Genomic DNA, 7,058 nt, shown 5'->3' on the forward strand with positions numbered 1-7,058 from the left:
AAAATCGAGACTTTGGTGGAGAGTCAGTTTCAGAAAATAAGCAATCCGTTTTGTATCTTTGATTTGGTGGGAGCCGCGGCATAATTCGTTCATTTGCACTCATCTTCGAGTGGCAATAGAGGAAATTGGTGAACAGATTGATGTCAACAGGGGACACGTTTTAAAAAAAAACAACAAACCCCAGGAAGATGTGCCAAATCAATTCGGAAATATTGCTTCATTTCTTTCTCTCGCTTGCCAGGGTCTCACACCTTGCTTTTATGACTGATTTACATGACTCTTGCGTCATTGACGCGCGGCGGGCGCGTACCGAATGCGATGCTGATAATAATCGAGCCAATGGTCTGTGAATGACAATAGCAAAAGATGGACTGTGATCAGAGAGATTTTCCCTGTTTGTTATGGAATCTGTGTGCCGTAGGCTGATTTTAAAACGGCATACTGCAGGCTCCATCTGCCAGAGAGACAAAAGGACTGGCACCATTTTCATTCTCTGGTCGGGCTGTTAACTTGTCACGGGCAAAGCTGTCTCAAAGAAACAAGAGGACGAAGGGGGGGGGAGTAGCATCCAGCAGTGTTAAAAGCAATTACAGGTGGAAGAGATCTCAAAGAAGGCCGCCTGAGATGATAACAGTGCAGTTTATGCTATGTTTGACGTGCGTGTGTGGGAATGCGTGTTAATTTAAAGCTTTCTGATGGCTTGTTCTTCCAGCAGGGTTCACGGTGTTTAGATGATGTTCCCACGCTAAGTGCCTGCATATTAATGTTGGGATAAAAGTGCAGGAGAAGCGAGGAAGATGTCAGAGCCACATTGAAGGCCCTGCCAAGAAGAAAATATGGAAAAATGCAAAATCCCTTCAGGTGGGTGAGAAATTAGCTGATCTTGAATGTGTTCATTGCATTTTAGCACACGGAGCCGTGTGCTCTTTTCAGTACCATTGTGTGGGAATAATATAAATGTTTATGTGCTTTCAAAAGATGGCGTGAAATTACTCAAATATGCAAATGCTATCGGTTTTAGCTACCCTAGCAGAATTTCAAGTGTCACCGTGTTGACAAAATGTGTCAGAACAGGTCAGGTGCATCAAGTACATGTAGCATTCTCAGTATTAGCGCTATTGAGTACACTGTCCTCTTGTTCTTCATGACATAGCAACAGTTTCCGTAATTATTATTGTTATTGGCACAGACATTTGAAGGTAACTCTATTGACACCTTGAGGTTAGTCACCACCCCATTACATTACAGAAACATTTCATAGAATGCTGCAGGGATGACATTTTTTGTGTAGGCCAAAATCTGTAGATTAGCATTTTAGCACTTCTGGTTCCATCGTCAATGGGTTTTTTGAATGGGTTTTTGGTTAAACGCCTGAAATAAGGTCTGTGGTTAACACAGATATTTTCATTTTATGACATAAATTCATCAATAATACCTCCTTTTTAAAGCTTTTACTTGTCTTGAAAAAGGTGGTTGCTAACAAGTGGCTAAACGGGACAATAGAGGTTGTTGAGGACATAGGTAAACTCATCTACACACTAGTCTGCTTTCACAGCCTTGTTGTGTTTATACTCGTGTTCTTGCAAAATATTCTAACTCAAACATTCAGGGAAAACGTTTTTTTTTTTAATATAAACACTGAATGAGTTATTGTAAGCGTTGAAGTTACTTTATAGTCCACGTATGTAGGCTTCATAGCAGTTGTGTTCATTTGTGAAGATTATTATGATGAATGAGACATGCAAGAATCAGAAACTTTAGTCACTGAGCTTATTTTAATTTCTGCAATAATTCAAAAGCTAATGGAAAAATCTTGATGCTAACTTCTGGGTTGGCCTAAAAAAATACATTATCACTGCAGCGCTCTATGCCATAAAGTGCCTTAAACTGGTTTGAGTATCCCGACATTGTAACATTGGCTCAACCAATGGCGTGAGTTTGAGGCAGGATCTGGTTTTCTGACCAATGGCAGACAGGGCCTTCGTTCAGGCAACCTGTTTAAAAACAATTACTGGCTAAATTTCAGAATAGCATACTTAGTACTCTTACTATTTCTGCAATATAAAGATATGTTTCAAATAGTATGAGTAGTATGCTGTTTTAAATTCAGCCAGAGTTTTTGCAATTCTGTTAATGGTATTCACAAAGAAATTACACCTCTTAGCTTTTTACAATACTGTACAATACAATACTTTATGAATTAATTAATTAATTTAATTAAGAATTTTATTTGGCAAAACATAAGGTATAATATTCTGTTCTCTTTTTAACATTCCATTCATCAAAGAATCCTGGGGGGGGGGGGGGGGGGGATGTTTTATTATTATTAAATATAATAATAAGAAATGTTTCTTGAGCAGAAAATTAGCATATTAGAATGATTTCTGAAGGATCATGTGACACTGAAGACTGGAATAAATTCAGCTTTGCATCACAGGAATAAATTACATTTTAAAATGTATTAAAATAGAAAGCATTTTAATTGTAATAATGTTTTACTATTTCACTTTTTCAAATAAATGCAGCCAAAGAGATTTCTTTCAAAAGCATAAAAAAAAATCTCACTGATCCTAAACTTTTGAACAGTAGTGTATATGTTTTAGGATTAGTCAAGCATTCTGTGCTTGCATACTTGATTCTGGAAAAACAGAGAGAACAAGTGAGGAACAGAGAAATAAAGTCAGAAAGAGAGAGAGAGAGAGAGAGAGAGAGAGAGAGAGAGAGAGATGTGTGAGATTTGGCTGTTGATCAGGAAATATTTGAGTTTAGGAGTGTTGACTCATTTACATCAGAACAAAACAGGCAGCAGCTTGACAGCAAGAAAGGGACATCTGCCCTCATATGTAGACTGATATTTCCCTCTGCGAGAACAGACTTCAGTCAAACAGAAATGAGTTTCTGTTTTCATGTGCCTCGGAGGGGGTGGAGGAGTTTTCATCCAACAGAAGTGTGATTATGTCACTGAAACTTCTGATATTACTTTTGCTTATTGAGTTCTGTTTCATATGAGCGCTTAAACGAGCTGTTATGCCCCTATCCTTGATCAAAGTTCTCCGCTGACTCACCACAAAATCAACATCTTTCAAAGTTTTATGAAACATCAGAAGTACAGAAGCACACATGCAACTCCTCCCCCTCCTTTTAATTAAACAAATAAACCACAAAACATCATCAACCATAAAATAAAGAATATAAACACAGAGCATGTAAACAAATATCTATCTATCCATCCATCCATTCATCAACCCTTTGTGGTATTTTAAAAGCACTCAGTTACTATGGAACTGTGTTAGCTAAACAAGATGAGAATTACCATACTGACTCCTCTCATCCATCAGGGCTGTCTCATCCAATCAGAGAGCAGGATCTTAGATTGATCTGCCTCATAAACATTTAGGAGTTTTACTCTTTCTCTTGGTTTCACGTTTACTCAGTAAAAATAGAGCCCTATTAGTACGCTAAAATTCACCCCGGTTTTGCATTGAGGTTATCCAGAGGTCGCAAGCAATAGTTATTCTAGAGGAAAGTGAATTGCAAATGAAGCAATGCAGAGTAATACAAAACAAAGCTGACGGTAGCTTATTTTACATGGTTGATTCCTGGTCATTAGCTGATCCAAATTTGTATAAAAGGATGATCAGATGGACGGTCAGCTGACAAATCTAATTTCAACCTGGTAAATATTGATTAATAAAAAATATTCTATATAACTGGCTTTTACAATTTCTTTGTTAATAAAGACAGAATTATCTGGATTTTAAAAGGAATCTAAAGGTAAACGCTAAACAAAACTGTTTGCATATTTGTTTTACTGTTTTGATTGTCAAAATAAAATAATCATGATTAATCTCATAATTTCAACCATTCCGTTGAAAGCAGACTGAAACACTACGTAAAAAAATACAATCAAAATGTAAAATAACCTAAAAATTTCTGAAATTTGATGCGTCCCTCTGTAACCTTTCAGACCCCTCTTTGTAAAGCACTGCATTATAAAATGTATTTTATGTATTCCCTTCTCAGGTTTGGGAGTTTCCACATTAAAACTGGGCATTGTACAGTATGTGTTTAATTCTTTGCTTATGTCACTACACCTATACATGCTGCAGATTGTGATTGATAAATATCAGTCATGTTTTGCTCACCGGCTCATTTGATTCGCATTGCCTTTGGCGACCTATGCAAGAGATCGATTGCATGTATGTGACTTCAAAAGTATAAACACCCCCTCATAAAACTGACACCTTAGTTTGATGTGTGACACGTCTGTCGTCCCTGCTGACTGATGTCTTTCATCACACACGCCGGTGCTCTGATATCCACATCCTGTTTTCATATTGAGCCTGTCTTAACAGATCCCTTTGATGGATGACGGCAAATATAACGGATAGAGTTCAGCACTGGCTCGCTTTGAGAGTTATATCCATCCCTACTCCGTTTCCTCTAATTAAGCCAAAGGAAATATTAAACACGCCTCTTTTGACTTGACGGAGAGTAAACAGCTTGTGTTTGTTAAAAGTGGCTTGTTAAAATTCTGCATGGGTGGATTATCGCAACTTCAACAAAGCGCTGCTGGACGGCAAGTTGTTACCACTCCACACACCACATGCGGCTTCAGTGGCCCATCATTTTTATTTATTTTACTAATATGTCGTCAATATGCAGAGCCACACGGCATTTGAGCCATCTGTAAAGCCGTCAGATAATCCCAAGAATAATCTGTACCAAATACCATCACCTACCGCAGCTGCATATGTGCCATAGGCAACATGCTGAGGCAGGAGATGCTCATCTGAGAGCTCATCTTTTGTTTTTTTGTTTTTTTCTTTCTCTCTTCTATACTGATCTCACTATACAGTGTGTAGTCATGCCTTCATTTGCTAGGCACGAATGTTTTATGTTTAATTATAACTATAAGTTGACACTTTGGGCAACAACGTTGTGCTATATAAATAAATAAAAGTTGAAAGTTGAAGTTGAATGTAAATGTGTAGTTTTAGTCAGAGCATGGATGGATTTTCATGACCTGATTTGGCTTTTGTTTTCATGCACATACTACAGTGAACATGATTTAACCAAGTACAACATGTATGAACAACATTCCAAACAACCAGGTGTTATTCACCATAATTTCCCTTTGGAAATAAACACTATAACTTATCAATAAAATCAGAGGGAAAAATTATAGGTGTTTGACACTGATGTAGAAGTACCTGATCCTGTTTGTAAGCCTAAACTTGACATAAACTGTAAACTTGTCCCTCAGATCTATTTGGTTGATTTGAATATTGTTCCAGGATGTTGTACATCCTGTACATCCTGTGCAAAAAGGCCTGATGTGACTGTTTTGGTAATTGCCATTTAGAAGAAAGTTTAAAGTCCAAATCATTGTCCACAAGACTTTGATAACAAACCATTTGCTTAGGGTATAAATGTCCAAACCAATCAATTGTTGACCTGACGGACAGTTGCTCTAACCAAGAGGTTTAAGAAATGCACACACGCTTAAATTCATCGAAAGCTCTTTAAAGTTTAATGTGCGGTTTTCCCAAAGCTAATGACTTGGCATTTTGTTTTTAAAGTCAGAGCAGAGAAACTGACTCTGTGTAATGGCTCGATCTGCTTGAAAGCAGCTGTAATGTTCTGTTTACATTTTAAACTGACCTGTAGCTGTCTTTTTTACTGTAGCTGTCCTATAGGTAATAGGTTGCTTTACACCAAACTAAGCTAACACAAATCTAAAACTTGATCTTAATTAAGCTGTTTGGGTAATGAGATGGTAAACATGTTTAGGGAAACAAATATGATGACCGCCCCCAACTGTACACAAAGAATAAATTAATACTTTTGTTCAGCAAGGATACAATTAAATTGATCAAAAGTGACAGTAAAAATATTTATAATAAATACTATTTATATTATATATAATATTTATAATTTATTAATATTATAATATTTATTATATTCAGTTTCATTCCATATATTCAGTTTCATTCCATGTATTCAGTCCCATTCCATATGTTCAGAGTTTCATTCTATTCAGAGTCCCATTCCATATATTCAGAGTCTCAATCCATATACAGTATTCAGTTTCATTCCATTCAGAGTCCCATTCCATGTATTCAGAGTTCCATTCCGTATATTCAGTTTCATTCCATATATTCAGACTTGTACATATACATAATATTATAAATGTGTTAACTGTATATATATAACACATTTATAATATTATATTATGTATATGACATGCCGTTCAGGATTTTATTGTATTTATGATATATATATATATATATATATATATATATATATATATATATATATATATATATATATATAATGTATAATGTATAATAATATATATATATATATATATATAAAACTATATATATATATACAGTATTTATTTATATATATATATATATATATATATATATATATATATATATATATATATACAGTATTTATTTATATATAATATATATATTTCACCTTTCCTTATGACCACCACAAACTCATTGTCTAAGTTTGCTGGAACTTACTGGTTTGACTCTTGACAGTCATGAGGCAGCGCACCTGTCAATGACACAGGTGTGGGTTTGTGCCCTCAGGTCATGACCTGGCTGAGAAGAGGCTTAGATTGTCATCCATGTCATCTGTGCAGCGCTGGGCCGAGGCAGGGTCAAACGTGATGGTCCTGTGATGGGAGAAAGAAGGATCAGAGTAAATCTCAGAATCATGATTACCCAAAACTCAGGGATGAAGAGATATTCTCATATCTGTTGACTTTCATCTGCTGTGAAAAGCTCACTGCTTGTGTCTTGTCTCTCTCTGTCTGTGTGTTGATCGACAGGTGCGTGCTTGGCAGGGTCAAGAGTTTGAGGGAGCCCAGGTGTGGGTTCAGCGATGCATGTGCTCCTATGAGAGTTCAGTCTCAGTCTTTCAGAGGCTACCAAAGCTAACACACTGCTCTAGCATTTGCTTTGTTCTTTGTTGTTTGTTGACGGTTTACTATATGTAAGGAATAATTGACGACAGGCCGTTGAATTATTAGAAAAATA

This window comes from Rutilus rutilus (assembly GCF_951802725.1).
Source record: "Rutilus rutilus genome assembly, chromosome: 6".
Lineage (NCBI taxonomy): Eukaryota > Metazoa > Chordata > Actinopteri > Cypriniformes > Leuciscidae > Rutilus > Rutilus rutilus.